This window comes from Pocillopora verrucosa, chromosome 9 (assembly GCF_036669915.1).
Source record: "Pocillopora verrucosa isolate sample1 chromosome 9, ASM3666991v2, whole genome shotgun sequence".
Classification (NCBI taxonomy): Eukaryota; Metazoa; Cnidaria; class Anthozoa; order Scleractinia; family Pocilloporidae; genus Pocillopora; species Pocillopora verrucosa.
In genome coordinates this window covers 12493871-12507990 of record NC_089320.1, presented here as the reverse complement: position 1 = coordinate 12507990, position 14120 = coordinate 12493871, and positions in this window count along the sequence as shown.

The following is a 14120-nucleotide window of genomic DNA, read 5'->3' as shown; positions in this document are numbered from 1 at the left end:
CAAGATACTACAACAGTCTCCTCCGGTTGTCCAACAGTCACTTCCGGTTTACCTGGAACTTGTTTGTTAAAATAGAGAAAAATAAGCCGTCATGAACTTCGACAGTAGAATCACCTCTGATATTTTATGGTAAGAGCAATTTGTATAAGAAATTGCACGACATGAAGTTCAATTACCACCTTATTACATTCATTTTGAAATCGCAAAATTCAGTCGCTCAAAGAAATAATTATTCAGTTGTACAAATATCGTATTGATTCAGTGATGGGCTGGTTTGTAAGAAGGTGCAAAAGTTGTCTTTCATTTTCCTCTAATTAGTTAATTCAGAAAAGATTTCTCATTGACTGGGAAACGAATACGATTTAGAGCGAAAAATGGTGCAATTTGTGAATAAAATCGATGGGGCCATTAAATTCTAACAAACCCTAAGTGCATATTATTTAGAGAAATAGGCAGTCAGATAAGAGTTTGTATGGTATTCCATTTAGTTTGCTCGCTAACTTACGTGATCCGTTAGTCCTTATGGTAATTGCCGCGAAGTTCACCGGAATTCTATGTATTCTTTTCGACAAATCGCTCACTCGGTTCCTTGAGTAGACTGTTATCGTGTAGTTTACAAATGAAGTGAGGTTTCCAACAATAACGTGAGTAATGTTCAAGCCATCCTTTCTCGGTTTGAAAATGACATCACTCCCGCACGCTTTATCTACGCACTTGCTTTTGTCTTCACCTTCACATGGTCGACGGCATTCAACTTCATAAAACACATCGGTCTGAACCCCAGTTTCTACAGGAGGCTGCCTCTGTATTTCCAGTGTGCTTTGGTTGACAAAGATAACGTTGACGTTTTGGGGGGCAGATGGTATTTCTAAAGACAGACGCATTCATAAGCGAATGTAGTTAGAAAATAATTTAAAAAAACCCTTTAAACAAAGAGTTTATTAAGGTATGAAACTACGTATTTACGGAAGAAAGATGTTTTTGGGTCTTTTCACGAGCTTGGGACAAAGAAAAAATTCTTAGTCCCTATGAGGAATCGAACCTCATACCTTCGGATTCCACGCCACGATGCTACGAGTTTGCGCTCGGATGCTCTAGCACTGAGCCACAGAGAATCTATGGGCTAGCTACAGGCCATTACTGGGTTCATTTCTGACATGCGTTCTGCGAACTGTTAGGATCAGCAATGCCGAAAGATTCGTGGGCCTAACCCTAAGAACATCTGTCTCTGCCCTTCTTAACTGGGCGACCACGCAGTAACTAAGGCTAACTCTTCTACAAAGCAGCTTCTCTGTCAAAACGTATTATCAAAAAAAAAATTTTTTCATACTTATTTTAGCAGTTTCTATGGAAACGTTCCAAAGACGTCGGTTTGTTCGATGGGCTTGAGATTTACCACAAGCAACTGTTTCGTTTTTTCTTTTTTTTCTCTCTCTTTTTTGCGACTTCACAGACATTGGAGATGACATTGGTTCAAAATATTCATCTTTCACAGATATCATACTTCGAGCTTTTCAAACGGAATCGTTATTATTTAAATTGTTAAAAAAAGGTGTTACGAATATTTTAACTCTTCACAGAAAAAGAAACGAAAAACAGCGTCTGTACCTATACAATTTAAGCCACTCTCATCGTTGTATCGTCCCTCTGGACACTCTGGTAATTAAATTGACACATAAATAATACTGATGAATGCTGATAAGTTTGTGCTTCAAATGACGATCACAAAGTCCTTGACGTAAAAAATAATTCGCTTGTCACCTTCTACACCAAGCGCTTATTAATTCTAATTCACACTTTTCTAAGAGGTGTTTCAGCGACATGTAACCTTAACTCAAACGAGAGTAAAGCGTTAAAACATCGGTTTAAAAGGCTGGCTTGCACTGCGACATAAGCATGAGCCTAAACATAAACATAAGCATGTTGTTTCAATCGGCGACATAAGCGCGAGAACAAGGAAAGAACAAGCGTTGGCAAAACAACAAGGCAGAGTGTCCATGTTCTTATGTTTATGCTTATGCACGGTGTAAAAAAACAATCGGTAAAACACTAAAATGGGAAGAATAAGCCAATAAGGAATAGAGATGATTAAAGATGGAAACATTTTACACTGAATGCAAATGAATTACTTTGAAAAAACTTATGCGCATTTCTTATCTATTTCCTGGTCTGAAAGATACAGTGGCAAAACGAGTGCGCATGCCCAGCGAATTTGGCGCGTTCGAGGAGAGTTTTATGGATCCAGCGTAAATAAATTTCGTTGGGGAATGAAAAGGGCATCGTTTTATGTTCTTTTGTTTTTATGGATAGGTCTGAAGGGTAAGAAGCATTCTTTTACTAATAGTTCACCGTAAGCTGTTTTAAATTAATTCAGACAGCTTAAGCGATAGCAGTCGCGACGAACTTCGTAGCCATGTTGCGGATGCTCTACCTCACTCCCTAAATTCACACTTGTTTCTGAAACATTTTTTTTGAGAGGGTTCCAAAAAAATTTTCTGAAAACGACAACCGTATCTGTTTTGGTTTGAACTTATACTCGCAAAATGAAAACAAGTAGTGGGAAATTTTAAATTGCTACCGTTTTTTTTACAATAGGGTTACCATAGAGGTATTGTCGTTCATACAATACCTTTGCGCGCATACAATTTCTCGCGCGTTACAAGCATGCCCACTAATTTTCCGCTTTGTCGGCCTAAAATACTCTACAAGTCAATGACACTATATCACCAATGTAAACTAGTCTATGAAACGGGATAAGTTCTTAAACAAACTGTGGTGCTGCGTCGGTGGGGGAGTATAACAACAATTTTGGTTTTAAAAACTGAGTTAAGAGTTTCAAAGCTAACTTTTCAAGCGTTAGCCCTTCGTCAGAGCGATTGGTGAAGAGCTAACGCTCGAAACATCAGCTTAGAAACTCTTTAGGGTGTCCAATTTGCATTAACAATGCAGTTGATATAACTTAATTGTCATGTTTAACTGGTTTGTAGATCATTATTTAAAACCGCACTGCCACGTTATCTAAATTTATCATATTACGTGGTATACCTTCGCATTTTCCTCCTGCATTTTCCATCCCCTCCGGACATATGCAACTTCCATTAAGTGAACTGATGTTCCAGACCCCATCACTCTGACAATCCAGACTTAGAGTGCCTTGCTTGTGAAAGGCAGCAGTGACACAATTAACTTAAACTGGCTTTGAGTTGTTGGCTGGAGCTACTGTTTGAGGTAGTAAAACCAAGCTACTTATATGAGTCAATCTTGGGCAGACATAATAACAAACGGTGACGGAGAAAAGGACGCTACATGAACCCCGGTCATTAAACGCCAAAACGATGTACTTTCTTTTAACATCTACACGAAAGGTTTGAATTACTTTGATTCCCAGAGCTGGTGCAGCTGTTTTCGCAATCTTGTCATATGTAGCATTGTTCGCTAGAGGGTCGGGACTCGTTGGTTGCCAGGACTGATGTTCGTATAGGTGGAAATAGTTTTTGCGATATTTCCCTCCTTTGTCAGAATACGACGAACAGTTATTTGTTTTGTCCTCAATGGTAACGAGGACTGTTTTAACACCACTGTGAACTTCGATGGGATCACTTCGAAGCCAGTTGTTTGGTTGCGGAAATGAATCCAGAGAAATATCACAGGTTGAGTAATATGTCAGCTTCGTCCACTATTAGAAATAACCAGTTGAAATGATTCAATTCAATCGTGAAGTGGTTAAAGAATGAGCTTAATTAGCTTAATCCCCAGGAAAAAGCCATTTTGCAATGACTGAGTCCAAATTCAATAAAGTAGAAAGAATTTAGCAGCAGTTCCGGTTGTGAGCTTGGTGTATGTAATTTCCTACAGTACGTAAGGTAAACATATGGCTTAACAAGAGGTGAATATAGTAAAAGAGAAAAAAATTATGAAAAAATTATCAAAGTAACACTGCTTATAGACAACTCTTAGCTTTGATTAGAAATAATTTTTTTAAAAATTTAAACAAGATAAGGAAACGAAAAAAAAAAGGTTTGTTTCTTGAGACCTCCTTGAGTATAGATTTAAACCCTCAACCCCCTACAGTTGAAGAAATATAATTTTTGCCAACCAGTCTGAACCTTGTGGTTTAATATTCCCTGGTTCAAGATTTGTAGTTAGGCTCATTTGTAGTTAGGGTTATTATTCACAGAAAAATTGAGGAGAAGAAAGAGTTTAAAACCCAGACGAGTCCCGCTTAAGGTTTTCTCACATTTAAAAACGAGGGAGGCAGTACCAATCAAAATCAAAATAAGCAAAATTGAGTGACAGGTATTTGAAAGATAATGCTTGCCAACCTATTTGAGTCTCATTGCGAGGCCTCTCCGATGCTAAAATCCCCCCATAAACCTTGAAAGGAATGCTATTACCTTTACAATATTTAGGTACAATTCTAAACTTTATAATCTATTGTAATACATCACGACTGTGATCAGATTACTTTTCGGGAATGAAGAGCTCACACAAATTTCCCTTGGCCCACGAAACGTTGTTTCGTAGTTCAGTTGGTTGGCACCGCTAACATATATCCAGGAGAAGCAGACTCGTATCTGGTCGAAGCTTGAAATTTTACATATATTTTTTTTCAGTCTTTTTTACTTTAATTGCATCTCACTTGTGAGGATCATTTCTTTACTTGCATTCTTAATTTACATCAGATAAATGATAGAATCGTACCCCAGCCGGCCCACCAGCTGCAGTCTGTATTCTTGATCGGTCCCAAATCCATGTTCCTCCTGACGCTGGCTTTTTCTCTAAAATTACTTAACAGAAAAGATGTGAAGAGGTTAAAAGTGAAACTGTACACTTTTTCCGATTCAACAAAACTTAACAATTACACTGAACCGTGTGTTGAGTTTACTCTGGTTTGATTCTGTGTTCATGAATTTCCTGCACTAGTCGAAACGATTGAACAAACAAACCGAACAGAGTAACTTGGTCACTGATCACAGAGGGTTATTGCACAAAGAGGGTTGGCGGGGAGAGAATTCGAAAGAATATGCAAACCGCAGACATAGACACGAGATTTGCCACACCGTCTGCCCCGTGGTCACGTAGACACAAAGATAGTACTCTTTAGCTGGTGTAAGATAATTTTCAAAATGATGGTGTGTGAGTAAAAAATTTCACATACGCACTCACTTAGTCACAACTACACACCCCTTTTGATCAACGACTGCATGCGTAGTAGCCAAGTTGTTTTGATAAAGATTGTTCGGTTTCAGCAACGACGCGGTCTCAGGTAAAACAAAGAAAAAACTATCACCCTTTCGTTAGAAAATGCGTCGATTTTTTGTAAGACCGTTATTCAAAGTGCCCACATTGCAAACGGAATTGACGAGACCTCAGGTCCTACAGTGTAGGGCTCCAGAATTAATCAAGTTATGGCCTCAGTCAGTTTAACATGAGGCTTTATTAATTCCATACTTTGATCAGTTGATGAAAGAGTAACAAAGAGTAGAAGAGTGAAAACTGCGACCAACGAGTGGTCCATAAAGCATATGTTGTGCATTGTTGTGAATCAAGAAAATGAAATATGTTATCTCTACATACAACTAAAGAAAACCCAACAAACCAGTTTTTTTGATCCCCTGAGGAGGGCTAAGATCTTGATAAGCTTTTAAATGATGTAAGGCCAGAAACGCAATCAAGGAGATGAAGGGATTTTGTTGATTGAGTTTAACTGTTTTAGAGGTTTAGTGGACGGTCCGTGAAGTTGGCATAGTTTTTTTCCTGGACGCTTCTTTCGATCGTTCCTTTTGCATCAAAATAGTCATGAATATAAAATGGGGGCCATTTCATTGGAGGCGTAAGGTCAAGTTGGGCATGAATATCTGAGTGAGCCTTTTTGATTCTTTACAAAACTTTGCTTGGGCTACATACGAACATACCAACGAACAGGTACCTATCAATAGGCGGCTGTCTCAAAGGATGGAAACACTTGTTTAACATGAATACAGATATTTTTCGTCTTGTCACGAGCTTGGGATGAGGAACAGAACCTGACGCCCCATTAGGAATAGAACCTAAGACCTTCGAATGCCGCGTACCGATGCTCCACCACTAGACCACAGAGACTCTACGGGTGAGCTACTGAGGACTAAACTAGTATGTGACACGCATCCTTCAAAATGCTATGATCAACAATGTCGAAAGTCTCGTGTGAGTTATCAGAACGGAGAAACATGGTGAGTTTTCAGAACGCTAAAATATTTGAAGAAAGATGTTTTGCCCTATGGGGTGTTGGACGTTGCCTGCCGGTGTAACTAGACCCACGTAAATGATATTCTGAAGCATGGGTTGTGCTCTGGTTAAAAATTGTAGTTAAAAGCGACCCAAGTCATTCTTGTAAAAACGGAAAGCTTGATTGGTAACTTTTAATCGCACATGCACACGCCAAGCAATTGTTGTTGGCTATTCCAACTAAATTTTAGTTGGAATAGGTAAATTGCCGAGGGCCGATAGACAATGTTAGATTCGTAATGTACATTAACATCTCGCTATTGAGTTACTGTGAATGGCTGGTTGTGGTACGGTGTATTTCAGATAAGTCAAAATTATACGATGTTTGACGATAAAACTGAAAAACTTAATTTCATCTGGCAATATTTAAAATCGGCAAAGTGTCCTGAGGACATAAGTACAGGCTTTTCATTAAAGGAACCCATGAAAGAACTCGAAGAATCGCCTTTGACTTACTCGATTCATTTCCAGATTGTTTCTTCTTTGTGTCCCTAAAAAGCTGACAGCTAAAAAAAAAATTATTACCTACAGTATTGGTAACGATCGAATTAAGTCGTCGTCAATGTAAATAAGACGTTCAGTCCTGAGTAATGATATTTTGTCGCCTGACGTCTTGATCAAAATGAGCCTCAATTTCTCTAAAAATGTCTCAACTGGTATCAGTTTAAAGTCTGGCTTGTTTGCATAAAGTCACTTACGGACAAATCGTTACCTAGCAGTCAGAGATATGCCCTACAATTTCCTTTCTGCACTGTCGGTTTAACATAGCATCACATAGGTCGGAATGAAACTAATTCTACAATGCTTTCCAAAAATCGGAAAGACGTCTCACTTCAATTTCATTCCTCCACGGTAATTTCAACTAAATGAAGGAAAAGACAATGGAAGTTGCTTAAACTGTAACGTTTTTTGATAATGATATTACAGAAAGAAATCCAGTTTTAAATTCAAAATGACGGGCCACGCAGAATACAAAAACCACGACAATTTTACAAATTAAAATTATGATCGAGAAGTGACTTCATGAAACGGATACCTGGTGGCGTGACAGAGATTCATGTTGCTTTCTCTTAAATCACTCATTAATATGCTTCTGTCCAAGCTTTTCTCCATTTCCGCCGTATGAAAGAGCAACCGGATTCATTTTCAATTTTTTTCCATAGACAAGTGGTCAGCGAGAACCCTACTTATCAATTATCTACATGTACGTACCTAGACTGACCTGTCCTTAGTGTCGAATTCGAAGTCTGAATGAACGTACATAAATAAATACCTACTCTGGTCCATAAATAAACACCTACTCAGGTCCGAACTTTCAAGAAAGTGAAGAGAACAACCGTAATGGCGATGCCTTTAATCAACCAAAACCTTAAAGCAACAGCTATTTGTTAATGCGGCAATCCAAATACTGTCAAAAGCCAACAAAGTTTTCAAATATTTTGCATCAGACAGATCGACTTCCTGACAAGGAAATGTTCAAAGTGTTCGGTGTTGTTCCCTTTGAGAAACGGTGTTTTCTCTATTGCTTTCGTTGATTCAAACTTAGAAAACGCCCAAGAGTTGGTATTACGATTATAAACGACGAATAGATGGAAACAGCGTTCTTTAGGAAGCGACAATAAAACTTTAAAAGATTAAACAATGAAACAAAGCTAGTGGCCCTTGATTGACTCAATTAACTGTCGTTGTTGAAGAGTAATCTAATGTTCTCTAACAGAGAGTATACTTACCAGCTGCCAGTAATTGACTGATTGTTCCAAGTTGATCGGAGATTTATGGATGATCGAAAAGAATTTACCGTTACAACAGGTTGAGGACAAATTGGCGTAATAGCAATAGGCTTCCGCGGTGGTTTCTCAGCGACGAAAGGTCATGTGCATTAATGTTCACTAAAGAGCGACTGAAATAATATATGCAGTTGATGTCGCTGACGGGAAGGACACTAAGTAAAACGCTGGTTGTCTAACTTTCCTGTTGTCTTCATCAGCAAACTAAATCCATGTGTTCTTCGTAGCTAATATTCATGATAACTAATGTTTCTCAGCGGTTTTCACGAACTAAATATCAGTTCGTGTGACACCCCAACTCAACCGTGACATGATTTGGTAATAATTTACATACTTCCAAATGACAGTTTAAGGGAGAAGATATTAATCATTGCTGATTCTAGATAAAGAAATTATAATCAGACTTAAAGCTTACACAACTTTCAAAGAAAACTCAAACAACAAGAAGCCCGCTAAAGAAGTAAAATCATGAATCAAGGATGTGAGTTCTAAACACTTCGTTTTGAACTTGACACTGTACTTATACTTATACTTCATATAAATGCATCAACCTACACATCACTCATCGTGTCGACTCAACATTGAAAATGGATTCCGGAGACATCCATTTGATTGGAAGTCAGGCCTGAAAATTGAAATCAACTCATCAGCAAATTGTTAGAGCCATTCAGTCAGACTTTTGTACTTTCGTTCGTCAGTACTTTTTGTATTTACAGACGTCAATTTCAAAGGTAACATTTCATGAAGAATCACAGTATCCTTCATCGTGCATCTTAGTACTTGTAATTTTAGTAACCTGAGTCCGTCTCGTGTAGATATCTTCCTGCAAACCACGTAACAGTCCGAATTCTGAAATTTTGCACACTCTGTTTTCTCCAACTAACACATTTCGAGCTGCTAAATCCCGATGAACGACCTTCAAAAAGCAAAAAGAAGTTACCTTTTGTTTTTTAACCTCCAACAAAAAGATAGGGTTTTTAGAGGCTATAGAAAATGCAGCTGTTTTCTATTAGTTGAGCTATACAGTTTGTACTGCCGACATGATATGGCGGGAAAAGAGAAAAGGGAAAGATATATGGTACATTTCATACATGGCGAACGAAAAAGTCATGATATTGAATGAGCCTAGCTGTAAAAAGACTCGCATTTCGTTTTAAGAATGAGCTATTATCTGAGCCATTCCATGTGGCGTTCCATTCCCGAGATTTCTACTAATAAGTACGCAAGAGAAATTTCCAAAGAAAAAAAAGAGAAAAGAATCCCAGTATAATGTATGATATATCTGGTATAACCTCATTTAGTCTGAGAAAAATGGTAGGTGAATGTTTATGAATAGAAGAAATGGGGGTAATCGAAAACTACATTTGGAATACAAAAAGATGTAACTAGATTTCCATTCCCTGATTCCATCCATATTAAGTTTGAAAAACTAGTAAATAATGTCATTTTCTGGGGATGTTACCCCTTTAACCACTACTAGTGACTGTCACTACTGAATCAAACTTTAAGGTCATGAGAAGAAAGGAAACTATCGCCTGCTTATAAATAATTTCTTGATCACGAAACATATTCCTCTTTCTAATATCATAGGAAATGTAAAGAGAACAGTGTGGAGAATATGCAACCAAACATTTAAGCTCACACTAGTCTCACACACTATACTTTATTTCATGCAAATCATTTTGCCATCTCCACCCGCAAATAGCAAAAGCTAGACGAGGCAGGCGGAGAGGAAAGGTTACAGCAGTCATAACAGATAATATAATAATTGTAAAGTAACTAAATAAACTATCTGGATAAATAAGAACTACTGAAAAAAAAAAAAAACAAGCTAAAGTTACAAAATATATAGTCTTACAGAATGATATTACAATCAAATTTACTACTAACAGAACTATCAATTATATACATTGAGTCGAGGATGCAGAATTTGCCATTTTTTGTAGGAGAATGGGCACTTCAACATAATCGTCCTCTGCTTCCATTATTGAGAGCAAAAAGTCATGAAAATTTTTCTTAAAAGCTCCTTTGGAGAGTTGACGAAATTCGTTAGGAATTGCGTTCCAAAGTTTAGCTCCAAACCTGGAAAAAGAATCTTGATTTAGATTCAGTCTTGAAGTTTGAACATAATAATTTCCAGACGAAGAAAACCTGGTAATTTCACTAATGAAACATGAGACTGCTCTGTGGTCTACAACGGCTAAATAAGTACGTTATTGACTTTGACACCAGATTTCTCACCTTCATTGATGCCAAATAATCCATACCATCAGCAATCATCCACGCGAAAGACAGGAGGTCCTTTTCTGAAAGACTATAAACGAGTAACATTACTGAATATGAAATGCTGACTACATTGAAATTCTTCCAAAGTTTGATTGTCCTAATCTTCCTTCAAACTGCACGATGATCAATCAATCATGATGGCGAAAGAAGGAGAGTACGAAGCATCGACCTTTGAAATATTACCGACCAGAAAATTTGCATCGGAATGCAAAGTATAGAGTCGACAAAAACAAGTACAAGAAAGAGAAGTCAAAGTTAAAAGACGGAGAAGACCGAAGATGGAAAGGGAGAAGAAAGGGGGACAGAAAGAAATTATATGGTTAAAATAACTTTAGGAAAGATCAACAAACCAAAAAAAGAAACGAACAACAAAACGAAATATGATAAGAAAACATGAACAAGGCACCTTTCTCTATACAATGACCAATAAGACCAATGACGCGAGGATGATTCATCAGAGATTCCATAACTTCCAACTCCATAATAATGCTCCATAATAATAGGTCCTCTTTTTCGGCATTGTCTATGACACATTAAAAGCGAAAACATGCTAAACAATTGCTTATATATCAGGTGTGTTTGCGCGCGTGGAGCAAGATCTAAACATGATAGATACAAAATGACAATTGCTGGATTAACATATTAATAGAGTAAATCAATTGAATCTTTATTGATTGCTGTTCAATCAAATAGACAGCCGTTTTCCTAATCCACTACAATACCAATATACCAAATTTAAGATTTTTTTGTAAACGGGAAGCAAGGTAAGAATCTTTTTTTAAGAATAAGTAACGAGTTCGTTTTTAAACCTGAGTTTCAATGTGTTGCGTAAAATTTATCCATAATTGCAAGTGTTCCTTGACTAACTGATACCAGGGAAGGCCACTCGTAGGAGACAACCGTAGAAGAAAACTTTCGAGAGTAACCAATCCGCAGATTTCCGATTCAGTCTTCTCGCTGTCAAGCTTTTCAGCTTTTCAGCTAGAAATGAGTGTTATTCCACTTTTGACACTATTAGAGAAGCCTATTATCATCTTACAACTGCGATCTGTATATGTCTTTTACCCTGTATTACTTTTACGTAATTTTACGAGCTTTAGTTGTGCGCGGTCGAGCTCAAAACCATCCAAAGTTTCATTTGTGGTTCGATCTTCAGCCACAACCAGAGGAAGCATTGGTACCGCTTGGAAAAAGTTAAGGACCAAAATACATAAATTCACTTTCTTCAAAGTGAAACCATTAAATGTTTATGAAGTTTGGATCGCCCATTTAATCGAGCCAAATGCCCCCTTCACCCCGAACCAATAATAGGGCACCCCATAGAAGGTGAAGCTATAAGCCTAGCCTCCGAAAGACTCACCTTTTCCATGAAATCGTCATGCTAAGTAGACCCATTTTTAAGAAAAATGTATTTTTATGGATGAACTGTAACTGCGATCGGCTTTTAAGTTATCATCAACATCATCATTATAATAAGCTTTATCATCAGTACCATCATTGTTATCATAACTATTATTATGATGGTTATCATTTTCATCATTGTATCATTTTCATCATTGTATCATTTTCATCATTGTATCATTTTCATCATTGTATCATTTTCATCATTGTATCATTTTCATCATCACTGGTGTTTTTCATCCTGATGATTATCGTTATGAAGAATATATCTAGGCAAGGTAAGATGCGTGTCACTTGATACCTGTAACATTTACCGTCGTACTCTCTGCCTTCTGAATAGGCTGTCATTTGCACATCATTTTCTTGTCTTCGGAGGGGCCATCTGGGAAGAGATAAGGATTAACAAAATATAAAAACGCATTTTCTTCCTCTTTCTCGCAAAAACTCCCTTGAAAATTTGTATTTTTCAGCATGAACACGCCACTTTACTTAAGGCAATGTTCATTTCTCTTCCGCGTTTGTCGGAGTTCTCACATGATCTGCCTCATTTCTCGCCGCAGGGTTGAAAAGCCTTTTCACCCACGTTTTCAGCTTTTTAAAGCTTGTCAGCGTTTGTATCACTTCTACCCTTACCTTTCAAAAGTGGTTTAGCAGAATAATAAATGATCAGAACTATCAGCCCCACAAATCCATGGCTGCCGTTCAGATAAATTACATTCATGGTCTCTACTAAGTGAAATAAGATACACAGTTTGATTAGTTACAGTTACAATTAATTTATATTTTAGCATTTAAAGGAGCTATTTTAGTTTTAGGCTTCCAGAGCATTAGCTGGGGGAGATATCGAAGGAACCAATGTTTATGATATTGACAGTACCTGGCACCTATTTATATTCGCTGATGAATATAGGCAAAGTTGGAGTCACGTTTTTCACCGAGGATTAGAACAAGAAAGGAACTGGAAAAGCGACAACCAATGAATTGTGTGGAATATATTTATTCTAATTCATTGGTTTCTAATGACGAATTTTAATACATTTACTAAGCAGACTTGCTGAACGAAATGGTGACGCAATGCTAGGTTAAGCTTTTCCTGCGTGCAGTGGTCACAGTAGCTGCAATTGTAGTAAATTATCCTTGTTACGTTTATGACCATAGTTTTCTCAAATGGTAAACTTAGCGTAATTTCACTGAACAAACTTTGCATCAACCACAAAAAAGCTTTTTCTATAAGCATGTAGCTTATTTTCCTACCTGGATTGTAAAATACGTTCTCATAACTTTATAGACGATTTTGCGGTCTTAGAATTTCGTTTAAAAGATTTCAAACCTGCTATTTTATGTTGTATTTGTATTATTCTTTCCTAAATTTCAAAAAAATCGTCTCCTAGGACAGTACCATTCCATCGTAGATTATGGAGATGAGAAGGGAATAATTCAAAATGATGAAACTTTCAATGGAGTACAAATATCAAAACAAGGAAAATAATCGAAATAGTCAATTACAAAACCACTCTGTCATGGAGTATATCAATTCTAAGTTATAAAACGCATATCAAAGTACAGGTGAAATACCCACAAATTCTTAAATTTCTTGCAGAAAGGCTCAGACTCTCTAACAAGCCGCTTTCTGGTACCAGTTTTTTGCAAAATAAGAGACAGGGAATTTCGAACTATCGCCAGCAAATCAAAGGACATTTAAGCAATTTTTTCAAATAGCGTGCTAGTTATGACACTTACAGCAAACTCACAGGCAAACGACTCCATGGGTTTGATTCCGCGTGACCTCCACTATTTGGTACGGTTGTAGACTTATCGTAGTTTGCAACCGTTGGCTATGCTTTGATCCAAGTGATTAAGAGAAATTCCATTTAATGCTTCAATTTGAAACCTTTTTTTTGGCTAGAATCCGTTTCACTGAGAGTGAAATAAAAAGATATAATGCAGCATTTTGAAGGGTATCATAACTTAACCTTTAATTCTTTAAAATACGTCATAATTTCTCATAGTGCGGTTTAACTTACAAGCTGGTGAGAAGAATCAATAAGTAACTGAGAGAGTTTCGAGCATTGTTGAATGGCATTTTAGATACCCTCGGTTTCGCTCATTCTATCATTATTAACCCTTCACTGTAACTACGGACTCGGATGCCTATTAGACTCAACATCTTTTAAATGTATTTTGATCTTTGCTATAAAAGACATCACACAGTGTAACTAATAACTTATTGCTCTCGGTTTTATTGTGCCCACGAATTAAGTACTAACCACCATTCTTGCTCGTTGAGCGATCCCTTAATGCGATGTTACTGGAAAATCACTGAGTCACTAGAAGTTGTTCATAAATGCGTCGCACAAAAATTCTCAGAAAGGTGTGCCT